The sequence below is a fragment of the Aquarana catesbeiana genome, linkage group LG01 (genome assembly GCF_042186555.1).
Source record: "Aquarana catesbeiana isolate 2022-GZ linkage group LG01, ASM4218655v1, whole genome shotgun sequence".
NCBI lineage: Eukaryota > Metazoa > Chordata > Amphibia > Anura > Ranidae > Aquarana > Aquarana catesbeiana.
Genome location: NC_133324.1, coordinates 974419892 through 974433011, shown reverse-complemented (window position 1 = coordinate 974433011; position 13120 = coordinate 974419892). Strand labels below are relative to the sequence as shown.

Below are 13120 nucleotides of genomic sequence, written 5' to 3'. Positions count from 1 at the left end.
GTTCCCCCCCCCCAGTCCATTACCAGGCCCTTAAGGTCTGGTATGAATTTTAAGGGGAACCCTGCGCCAAAATTTTAAAAAATGGCGTAGGGTTCCCCCCAAAATCCATACCAGACCCTTATCTGAGCAAGCAAGCTGGCAGGCCTAAGGAAAGCGCCCCCCCTCCTGAACCGTACCAGGCCACATGCCCTCAACATGAGGAGGATGCTTGGGGTCCCCCCCAAAGCACCTTGTCCCCATGTTGATGGGGACAAGGGCCTCATCCCCACAACCCTTGCTCGGTTGTTGTGGGGGTCTGTGGGCGGGGGGCTTATCGGAATCTGGAAGCCCCCTTTAACAAGGGGGCCCCCAGATCCTGGCCCCCCATGTGAATGAGTATCGGGTACATTGTACCCCTACACATTCACCAAAAAAAGTGTCGAAATGGTAAAAATGACAGGAGACAGTTTGGGAAAAAAATAAAAACTGTCCTGCAATGTCCATCCATCTTCGATCACAGCATCTGACGACCCGAGAAAAAAAAAATGCAACAACTCCGCCTCCATAGCAGGCTCCCACTGACTGAAGCCTCTTTGCGATTACAGCTGTAATATAGCTGGGGGTGGGTGGCCACCCGGTGATGTAAACGGATGAACCCACCCCCTCTGATGCCACGTGACATCAGAGGAAGGCAGGGTCACCCGTAAAAGCCACAAAAGGAAATACACTCACATTCAAGGTGCATGAGAAATGTTTTACATATAAAAGACCACCACAGGGGGCGCCTGATAGGGGCTTCAGCTTGTATATGAAAGTATTTTTTTATACTATTTCCCTTTAAAATGCTATGTATAGCAAAGTGTAGCTCACGGGCAACGCACCTCTCCTCCCACACTATTCACAGATGCATCCAACATCTTGCAACACAGGCTCCACCCCTTACACGTTAAGCCACATTGCATAGGACACATTGCACAAGAAATTGGTTTTGATTTTTTTTTTTATTAATTTCATAATTTTTATTTAATTTATGGTTTTGTTAACATATTTTATTTACACATGTGGAATTCTATTTGCACTTGATATATGATTATATATTAATTCTGGGGGTGCAGACATGATGGGGTGCAGGAAAGGTGCAAGGGTCATATGGGCCAGATTTGGCCTGTGGGCCTGTGTTTGACACATGTGAGTGAGACTATAGAGTAGAGCTTCACGATTAATCGTTATTAAATCAGGATCTCGATTCAACCCCCCTCACGATCCCTTTGCAGAATTTCCCGATTCATACATGTAACAAGTGTAGAGAGTTCTCTGCTCACTCAGTTGTCAAAAGAAAAAAAAATGGCAGCCTGCCAAGTTTTTCACAACATTGTCTGTGTTGGTAGATAACTATAAACATTGTAACTTTGATCTTAGATCAAAGGGATGAACTTCGGTCTGTAAATGAGGGAAGTTTAACCACTTAAAGACTAAACCTTTTTCTGACACTTGTTTCTTACAAAATTTAAATCAGTATTTTTGCTAGAAATCACTTGGAACCCCCCCAAACATTATATATATTTTTTTAGCAGTTGTTGCAATATTTTTTGTCACACGGTATTTGTGCAGTGGTCTTACAAATGCAATTTTTCGTGAAAAGATACACTTTTAATGAATTTTAAAAAATGAAATAGTAAAGTTAGCCCAATTTTTTTACTTTAGAGTCAGACTTTTATTTTACTTTTGCATTATGTATTTTTTACTAGAACATTGCTGCAGTACGTATTATTACAGAGCCCCCCCATCCCTTCACCCATCTCCTCCCAGGAATGTATACTTTGGCCACACACTTACCCTTCAACTTTATTCCGATATATATGAGAAGCAGCAGGCAGAGAAGACTGAGGACCACAATGACAGATCTCATGATCTGAATATCTGCAAATGAAGAACAATGGAATATTGGTATGGCTTCTCTTCAGGTCCACAATTAGGATGAGCAAGTAAACGGAGCCACCAGCAATACCTCTGTGTCTCGTTCTGTGTCTGGGAAGATCTTCACTCACATCTTCTGGACCTACCGGGCTCTGGGATGCTTTACACCTGGCTGGGGAGTTCCCGGGGGAAGGAAGGTGCACGGACAATTCAGAACTAGTCTTCAGTAAATTTTTTCTCATATCAATACAAATAGCATTATTATGTAGCAAGTGAGCAATGCATAATCCACCATTCCTCAAGTTCTAAAGTGATTGTGAAGTCTTGTTGTGTCTTTAAATAAAATAACCAGGTTTATACTTACCGACTCCGCGCAATGGTATTGAATGAACCTGAACCATCTCTTCTGGGGTTGCCCGCCGGTGGTCTCAGCTAGGGCCAGGACATGATGATTAAGCTCTGCGGGTGCAGCAGAAACACATTGGGGCCGTGGCTAGGTTGGAGTCCAGGCTGAGGTTGTCACTCTCATCACCACCATAGGACTACATGCATGTGCACAGGGCTGGCCCAAGACATTGTGATGCCTGGGTCCAAGAAATAAATGCTGCCCCCTTCAGTCTTGAGTGCCTAGCCTCATGCATGCACCAGAGCAGAAGGCGGGCCGGGTGCAAGGCCAACCACACCCCCTCCTTCAGTTCCACCCAATAGAAATTCAAGCCTCGCAGGCTGCACTCGAACATCAGCTACTGAGCTGGAGGGAAAGGGATCTTTCATTGCACACACACCTGAGCTCTTCATGTGTGCTGGAGTGTTTAACAGCCGGTGTTAGACTGTGTGTGAGTGCCCTTGCGCACGGCAACTTTGAGTATGCTTGTTGAGGGGGAAGCAGGGTGGCCTTTTTACGGGGCAGTTGTCACCCTGTCCCCCGGCCCAGTCCACCCCTGGATGATACACAAAACTGCTAAAAAAAAACTTGGGCGTCATCTCAAAGTGCTGCCTGGGTCCAATGAGTGCCGTCACAAGGTCATCCAGGGCAAAGATGCCAAACTGCGTCCCCTCTCCCACCCAGCAGTCACTCGCTTGTTAAAAACACAACCTTAGTCACTATTGATGTCAGCCTTGTAACAGAAGGATCCCAAAAGTAACCCATTGCACCCAGGGCAGCGGCCCCTCCTGCCCACCCCTTGTTCCAACCCTGGTCTCAGCTCCTCATATTTTCTGTGCACCACCATACAAAGCCACTTACTATGGTGGTGCACCTGCAGGCTCACTCCGAGCCAAGCTATGTGCTTGTGTAGACACACACACAGCACAGCTCGGCTCCACCCTCCTACTCCCTCCTCACTGTATTTGATTGACAGCAGCAGGAGCCAATAGCCTGTGAGACCAGGAAGGAGGTAGAGGAAGGGGAGAGAGAAGACTCAGGCAAGGTTCACACTTATGCAGTGCTGGGAAAAACCGTGATCCATGCGTGTTTCCCGCACCGCATTCTAATCCCACTGCTCTTGTGATCTGCTGCGGGTGTCAATACAAAGGTAACAACACCCCAAACGCAGGTTGCAAACACAGTACAAAATAACAATGCGATCTGTTTGCAGTGCGACTCCAAAAAAAGTGCATGCACCTGCAATTCGGTGCGATTTGAGCCTACTTAACCACTTAAGGACCGCGCCTATTTTTCAGACTTGGTGTTTACAAGTTAAAATCATTTTTTTTTGCTAGAAAATTACTTAGAACCTCCAAACATTATATATATATTTTTTCTAACACCCTAGAGAAAAAAATGGCGGTCGTTGCAATAATTTCTATCACACTGTATTTGCGCAGAGGTCTTACAAGCGCACTTTTTTTGGAAAAAATACACTTTTTTGAATCAAAAAATTAGACACCAGTAAAGTTAGCCCAATGTTTTTTATATCGTGAAAGATAATGTTACGCTGAGTAAATTGATACTCAACATGTCATGATTTAAAATTGCGCCCGCTCGTGGAATGGCGATAAACTTTTACCCTTAAAAAATTTCCATAGGCGACGTTTAAAAAATTCTACAGGTTGCATGTTTTAAGTTACAGAGGAGGTCTAGAATTATTGCTCTCACTCCACCGATTGCGGCGATACCTCACATGTTTCGTTTGAACACCATTTTCATATGCGGGCGCTACTCACATATGCGCTCGCTTCTGCACGCAAGCTCAGCGGGAAGAGGCATGTTTACATTTTTTTTTTTCTAATTTATTTTACCTTTTATTTTTTATAATTTACATTGTTCTTTAAAAAAAATTGTGTCACTTTTATTCCTATTACAAAGAATGTAAACATCCCTTGTAATAGAAAAAAAGCATTACAGGACCTCTTAAATATGAGATCTGGGGTCAAAAAGACCTCACATCTCATAACTATACTAAAATGCAATAAAAAATAATGTAATTTAAAAAAATTAAAAAAATAAAATGGCCCTTAAAGAGCTATGGGCGGAAGTGACGTTTTGACGTCGCTTCCGCCCTGCAGTGATATGGAGACGGGTGGGGGCCATCTTCCCCTCACTCGTCTTGATACCAAGCCAGAGAGAGGACCCGATCGCCTCCAGTACCAGAGTGCGGCACAGCACACAGACCCCTCCAAAGGTTCCCCAAAATACATGGAAATCTCTTGGAGGGGTCCGTGTGTTGTTAAAAAAAAAAAAAACAAACAAACAAAAAAACAACAAAAAACAAAGAAGCTGTCAATGAAATGTCATTTACTGGAAATTGTAAACCCTTTTTCCCTTTGTAAATGTCAGTGCAGCTGCAGCACTTTCTGTACATAACAGAGATGTCCCTTTACAGGCGGGGTTAGGACCTCCACCCCCAGGCATGTTGTTTAACCACTTGCCGACCGCATGTACGTCAGCAGAATGGCATGGGCAGGCAAAAGGACTTACAGGTACGTCCTTGCCTTCCTGCGGGCGGAGGGTCCGATTGGACCCTCCCCGTGCCTGCGGCGGTCGGATTATCGTCAGGGGCGTTCAAAGGTGAGGGGGAGGCCACTCATTCGTGGCTCCCCCCTCGCGATCGCTCCTGGCGAATGAAATGCTTCCTCGGCTTCTGCATAGTAAACAGAAGCGGAGGAAGTGATGTCATCTCTCCCCGGCTCGGTATTTTCCGTTCCGACGCCGAGGAGAGAAGACATCAATGTGAGTGCACAAACACACACACAGTAGAACATGCCAGGCATACAATACAACCCCCATCACCCCCCAATCACCCCCTAATCACCCCCCCCCGTCACACTGACACCAAGCAGTTTTTTTTTTTGATTACTACATTGGTGTCAGTTTGTGACAGTTAGAGTGTTAGGACAGTTAGGGTTAGCCCCCTTTGGGTCTAGGGTACCCCCCTAACCCCCCTAATAAAGTTTTAACCCCTTGATCACCCCCCGTCACCAGTGTCACTAAGCGATCATTTTTCTGATCACTGTATTAGTGTCACTGGTGACGCTAGTTAGGGAGGTAAATATTTAAGTTCGCCGTCAGCGTTTTATAGCGTCAGGGACCCCCATATACTACCTAATAAATGTTTTAACCCCTTGATTGCCCCCTAGTTAACCCTTTCACCACTGATCACCGTATAAGTGTTACGGGTGATGCTGGTTAGTTAGTTTGTTTATTATAGTTTCAGGGCACCCGCCGTTTATTACCTAATAAAGGTTAAGCCCCCTGATCGCCCGGCGGTGATATAAGTTAGGTTTTACGGTCAGATAGGGTCTGCGTCGCCCCAGGCAGCGTCAGGTTAGCGCCAGTACCGCTAACACCCACGCACGCAGCATACACCTCCCTTAGTGGTATAGAATCTGAACGGATCAATATCTGATCTGATCAGATCTATACTAGCGTCTCAGCAGTTTAGGGTTCCCAAAAACGCAGTGTTAGCGGGATCAGCCCAGATACCTGCTAGCACCTGCGTTTTGCCCCTCCGCCCGGCCCAGCCCAGCCCACCCAAGTGCAGTATCGATCGATCACTGTCACTTACAAAACACTAAACGCATAACTGCAGCGTTCGCAGAGTCAGGCCTGATCCCTGCGATCACTAACAGTTTTTTTGGTAGCGTTTTGGGGAACTGGCAATCACCAGCGGCCTAGTACACCCCGGTCGTAGTCAAACCAGCACTGCAGTAACACTTGGTGACGTGGCGAGTCCCATAAGTGCAGTTCAAGCTGGTGAGGTGGCAAGCACAAGTAGTGTCCCGCTGCCACCAAGAAGAAGACAAACAGGCCCGTCATGCCCATAATGCCCTTCCTGCTGCATTCGCCAATCCTAATTGGGAACCCACCACTTCTGCAGCGCCCGTACTTCCCCCATTCACATCCCCAACCAAATGCAGTCAGCTGCATGAGAGGCATTTTCTTTATGTCCTCCCGAGTACCCCTACCCAACGAACCCCCCCAAAAAAGATGTCGTGTCTGCTGCAAGCGCGGATATAGGCGTGACACCCGCTATTATTGTCCCTTCTGTCCTGATAATCCTGGTCTTTGCATTGGTGAATGTTTTGAATGCTACCATACACTAGTTGAGTATTAGCGTAGGGTACAGCATTGCACAGACTAGGCACACTTTCACAGGGTCTCCCAAGATGCCATCGCATTTTTAGAGACCCGAACCTGGAACCGGTTACAGTTATAAAAGTTAGTTACAAAAAAAAGTGTAAAAAAAAAAAACCACAAAAAAATATAAAATAAAATAAAAATAGTTGTTGTTTTATTGTTCTCTCTCTCTCTATTCTCTCTCTATTGTTCTGCTCTTTTTTACTGTATTCTATTCTGCAATGTTTTATTGTTATTGTGTTTTATCATGTTTGCTTTTCAGGTATGCAATTTTTTATACTTTACCGTTTACTGTGCTTTATTGTTAACCATTTTTTTGTCTTCAGGTATGCCATTCAGCTGCAGCGCGGATTTATTTATCTTGACAGCAACAGTGTTTGCTCCCACGATATATAAAGCTGTGACTCCAGCGGAGGTGATATATGCCAAAGCATGGGGGCAGCAGGGGCGGAGGAGCGATTTGCTCCTACCTTTCGCGGGAGGATGCCCCCATGCTTCGGCATATATAAACGGTGCATGTATGCCCATCATTAGAAGTGGGTGGATGAAGGGAGGTATTCTAATGGTGGGCACACCCACCGATCAATCTCTTTTTTTCGTTCAGCCCACAGGCTGCATACTGGTACTGGTATGTTGCTGGACTTTGAGTGGTTATACCAGAATGATGCCTGCAGGTTTAGGTATCATCTTGGTATCATTCTTTTCAGCCAGCGGTCGGCTTTCATGTAAAAGCAATCCTAGCGGCTAATTAGCCTCTAGACTGCTTTTACAAGCAGTGGGAGGGAATGCCCCCCCCCCCACCGTCTTCCATGTCTTTCTCTGGCTCTCCTGTTCCAACAGGGAACCTGAGAATGCAGCCGGTGATTCAGCCAGCTGACCATAGAGCTGATCAGAGACCAGAGTGGCTCCAAACATCTCTATGGCCTAAGAAACCGGAAGCTAGGAGCATTTCATGACTTAGATTTTGCCAGATGTAAACAGCGCCATTTGGAAATTGGGAAGGCATTTTATCACACCGATCTTGGTGTGGTCAGATGCTTTGAGGGCAGAGGAGTACATGTCACTACCTATTGTTATCATAGGGGATATTTATATTCCCTGAGATAACAATAAAAATGATTTAAAAACAATGAAAGGAACAGTTTAAAAATAAGATAAAAAAGCAAAAAAATAATTAAAAAAAAAAAAAAGCACCCCTGTCCCCCCCCTGCTCTCGCGCAAAGGCGAACGCAAGCGTCGGTCTGGCGTCAAATGTAAACAGCAATTGCACCATGCATGTGAGGTATCACCGCGAAGGTCAGATCGAGGGCAGTAATTTTAGCAGTAGACCTCCTCTGTAAATCTAAAGTGGTAACCTGTAAAGGCTTTTAAAGGCTTTTAAAATCACACACTGACACATAATCACACACATAGGTTGGCCTTGATGGACTTGTGTCTTTTTTCAACCTCACCTACTATGTAACTATGTAGTGTGTATACATTAAAATGTATTTAGTTTGTCGCCACTGCACGTTTGTGCGCAATTTTAAAGCATGTCATGTTTGGTATCCATGTACTCGGCCTAAGATCATCTTTTTTATTGCATCATACATTTGGGCAATATAGTGTGTTTTAGTGCATTAAAATTTAAAAAAGTGTGTTTTTTCCCCAAAAAAATGCGTTTGAAAAATCGCTGCGCAAATACTGTGTGAAAAAAAATGAAACACCCACCATTTTAATCTGTAGGGCATTTGCTTTAAAAAAATACATAATGTTTGGGGGTTCAAAGTAATTTTCTTGCAAAAAAAAATAATTTTTTCATGTAAACTAAAAGTGCAAGAAAGGGCTTTGTCTTCAAGTGGTTGTCAAGTCCATGGAATATTTTATATTGTGACAGAAGTTGCTGGAAAAAGACACATATTTTTTTTTTTTGCACAAAGTTGTCACTAAATGATATATTGCTCAAACATGCCATGGGAATATGTGACATTACACCCAAAAATACATTCTGTTGCTTCTCCTGAGTACGGGGATACCACATGTGTGAGACTTTTTGGGAGCCTAGCCACGTACGGGACCCCGAAACCAAGCACCGCCTTCAGGATTTCTAAGGGTGTAAATTTTTTTTTTCACTCTTCACTGCCTATCACAGTTTCGGAAGCCATGGAATGCCCAGGTGGCACAAAACGCCCCAAATGACCCTATTTTGCAAAATAGACACCCCAAGCTATTTGCTGAGAGGTATGGCGAGTATTTTGCAGACCTCACTTTTTGTCCCCAAGTTTTGAAAATTGAAAAAAGAAAAAAAAAAATTTTCTTGTCTTTCTTCATTTTCAAAAACAAATGAGAGCTGCAAAATACTCACTATACCTCTCAGCAAATAGCTTGGAGTGTCTACTTTCCAAAATGGGGTCATTTGGGGGGGTTTGTGCCACCTGGGCATTCCATGGCCTCCGAAACTGTGATAGGCAGTGAAGAGTGAAATCAAAAATTTACGCCCTTAGAAATCCTAAAGGCGGTGCTTGGATTCGGGGCCCCGTACACTGCTAGGCTCCCAAAAAGTCCCACACATGTGGTATCCCCATACTCAGGAGAAGCAGCAGAATGTATTTTGGGGTGTAATTCCACATATGCCCATGACCTGTGTGAGCAATATATCATTTAGTGACAACTTTGTGCAAAAAAAAAAAAAAAATTGTCACGTTCCCACAACTTGTGTTAAAATATAAAATATTCCATGGACTCAACATGCCTCTCAGCAAATAGCTTGGGGTGTCTACTTTACAAAATGGGGTCATTTGGGAGGGGGGGGTTGTGCCATCTTGGCATTTTATGACCTTCAAAACTGTGATAGGTAGTGAGGAGTGAAATAAAAAATTTACACCCTTAGAAATCCTGAAGGCGGTGATTGGTTTTCGGGGCCCCGTACGCGGCTAGGCTCCCAAAAAGTCGCACACATGTGGTATCCCTGTACTCAGGAAAAGCAGCTGAATGTATTTTGGGGTGCAATTCCACATATGCCCATGGCCTGTGTGAGCAATATATCATTTAGTGACAACTTTTTGTAATTTTTTTTTTTTTTGTCATTATTCAATCACTTGGGACAAAAAAAATTAATATTCAATGGGCTCAACATGCCTCTCAGCAATTTCCTTGGGGTGTCTACTTTCCAAAATGGGGTCATTTGTGGGGGTTTTGTACTGCCCTGCCATTTTAGCACCTCAAGAAATGACATAGGCAGTCATAAATTAAAGGCTGTGTAAATTCCAGAAAATGTACCCTAGTTTGTAGGCACTATAACTTTTGCGCAAACCAATAAATATACGCTTATTGACTTTTTTACCAAAGACATGTGGCTGAATACATTTTGGCCTAAATGTATGACTAAAATTGAGTTTATTGAATTTTTTTTATAACAAAAAGTAGAAAATATCATTTTTTTTCAAAATTTTTGGTCTTTTTCCGTTTATAGCGCAAAAAATAAAAAACGGCAGAGGTGATCAAATACCATCAAAAGAAAGCTCTATTTGTGGGAAGAAAAGGACGCAAATTTCGTTTGGGTACAGCATTGCATGACTGCGCAATTAGCAGTTAAAGCGACGCAGTGCCAAATTGTAAAAAGTGCTCTGGTCAGGAAGGGGGTAAATCCTTCTGGGACTGAAGTGGTTAAAAGAATTGGACATTTTTAATAGTTCACTTTAAGCATTAAAAAAAAAAAATCACTACTCCTGGCCAAATGAGAAACAAATGGTTACCCCAGCTCCACTGCCAATATAAAAGTCCAGGAACTGTGATCCGGTGCTTTAGCCAGGACGTTCAGGACCCACAGATACCATACTTAAATCAGGAAGGCTGGCAATTCAGATGCTCTTGAATAAAAGTACTTTATTAGTTACATGGTACAGGCTATACACTGACGCATTTCGGCTAAGAAGCCTTTATCTAATGGCCAAATGGATATAGAAAAAAATATATAAAAAATTTGCATTGGTGCATGTTCACCAGGGTATTGCTATTTTTTTGACACCCCCTTTGCCTATTGGTCAAGAAAATGGGCATTTTTAATTTGACAGATTTGGCTCCAATTGATTTCAGTAGAGATGGGATTCAGAATCAGAGATTCTTTGAAGTTCGCAGAATCCCTACTGAACCGAACCCAGGGCAGTTCGGCTCATCCCTACTTCAGACATAATAGAGGAGATGGTCAGAGACTAGAGATATGTTTCAGGTGTTGCTGGAGACTGGAGTCCTGCTGCTGAAGACAGTCATAGAATGAGAATGTGTGATATGAGACTGCTAGAGATCATTGTCATTACAGCCCCTCTGCAAAATCAATGCAATCCCCTCCACTACTGCGGTCTGCAAAGGTCTACATAGCAAGTACCAATGGGCCTCAGGCTGAGCACCAGATCTACACTATATATTTACAAAATAGTAAATTACACATAAAATCCATCAAAAACTTCCACAGAGTAATAATGACTTTCATAAAAAGAGAGAGAAAGTATATATACAGTGTGTGTGTGTGTGTGTGTATATATATATATATATATATATATATATATATATATATATATATATATATATCTGTTTCAGTTTTTAGTTTTCATATTGTTTTAATAAAATATTTTTAGATACATATCTTTATGAATATTTTATATCTTTCTTTTTCACTTTAATTTTAATATAATGTAAGTGTATAAAAATAAACTATATACTTATGATTATTATTTATTTGTCATGAAATATATGTATTTGAAATAAAATATATAGTATATAAAATATATAATATATATAAATATATCAATGTAAAAATATATTTAAAAGGAAAGAGAGTGTGTGAGAGAGAGAGAAGTGAGAGACATAGACAGAGACAGAGAGAGACAGACAGACAGAGAGACAGAGATCATATATATAGATATATATATATATAGATATATATATATATCTATATATATATATATCTATATATATATATAGATATATATATAGATATCTATCTATCTATCTATCTATCTATCTATCTATCTATCTATCTATCTATCTATCTATCTATCTATCTATCTATCTATCTATCTATCTATCTATCTTTCTTTCTATCTATCTATCTATCTATCTATATTTTAATATATATATATATATATATATATATATATATATATATATATATATATATATATATATATATATATATATATATATATATATATATATATATATATATATATATATATATATATATATATATATATATATATATATATATATATATTAAAATATAGATAGATAGATAGATAGATAGATAGAGATCTATATATATATATATATATATATATCTATATATATATAGATATATATATATGGTTTTTAAAAGTTTTTTTCATTTTTAGCCTTCATTTTAATTTAATAAAATATTTCTAGATATATTTACATTTATTTATAATATGAAAAAAAAACTATTATATCTAATTATTATTTATCGATTATAACATATATTTATTTAAAATAAAATATCTTTTTAGATGTATAATTTATATATTTAAATAAAATAAATATATACATTTAAAAATGATATAATATACAAATGCTATAATATAATTATAATATAAATGATTATATAATATATAATATAACATATATTATTTTTTATATAACATATATAATATTTTTATATCATGCATGGATTGCTTCTAGTCCCAGCTCTGTAAATTGGTTTTGTAAAGGCTGGATGTGTTTCAGAATTCACCAAACATATCTGGCTATTAATATTCTTTTTTTATTTGTTGATCCAGAGAGTGGCTGGGATTAAAGGTATTTTTTTTCCCAGTAGGAGCAATTTAGCTCACACCTTTTAAAGGTTCTCTTACGTTCCTCTGGATCAAATCTGGGTTTAGAGTTCTTTGGGTTTTTTTTTTTGGGGGGGGGGGGGGTGTTGGTACTTTACTGTAAATGTGATATTTTCCTACCTGACTGAAAATAGAAATCACCTTTACCTGTACCAGCTTTGAACTGAAGATCAGCGTAAGTCACAGATTCCACCAAAGTCGGCCAGGTTCATAGACCATGCAGGGCCAGCAGATGTGGTCAAAGTGTTAGAGATTAACTGACATGACAGGAAGCTGGTCTTTCTATTTATATAGGAAGGCAAACCCATTCTTCATCTCTGCCCTCCCATTTCTATGAAACGTCATCACCTTTTTTTTATTTAACCCATGTATAGAAAAACTATAACCAGTTTACGGTGAGGTGAGTCAAAAGGAACTAAAAGGTCTTCACTGTGCTAAAGGAAGTTATAAAGAAATATAATAAATGGTATGTAGTACCCCTGCCTTGGACAATAATAAGGTTTAGTGTGTTTACGGCTGAGCTGTAACCAGCTGAGCTGAGATCTATTTATCCGGGGTGCTACAGGTTCTACATAAACCTAGTGTATTGATCCTGACTCTTGGTGGAAAGATGTTCCAACATATAGTGTGGAGGGTCCACCTCTAGAGTTATGGATGTTCATCTAACCCAGTGAACCCATGAAGTGTGGATTCAGAAGGTATGGCCTGGGAGAGGGAAAAGGTTTAGAGGGCTTGCTCCCCTTGGGCTTCTCCTAGGAAGAGGACAATGTGTGAGAAGGTGCTAGGCCCCAGCATGTGTTACGGGCTGGAAGTATGAAGA

General features: G+C 40.8%; 1 long non-coding RNA gene across 1 annotated transcript; it reads right to left on the bottom strand.

Annotated features, from left to right (window-relative positions):
• Positions 1-1811: 1811 nt before the first annotated feature.
• LOC141126958 (uncharacterized) lies at positions 1812-12547 on the bottom strand. Its single transcript, XR_012241469.1, has 3 exons — positions 12448-12547; positions 1988-2068; positions 1812-1899 (listed from the first exon to the last, which is right to left on the bottom strand). It is a non-coding gene; the product is annotated as an uncharacterized lncRNA (long non-coding RNA).
• Positions 12548-13120: the final 573 nt, after the last annotated feature.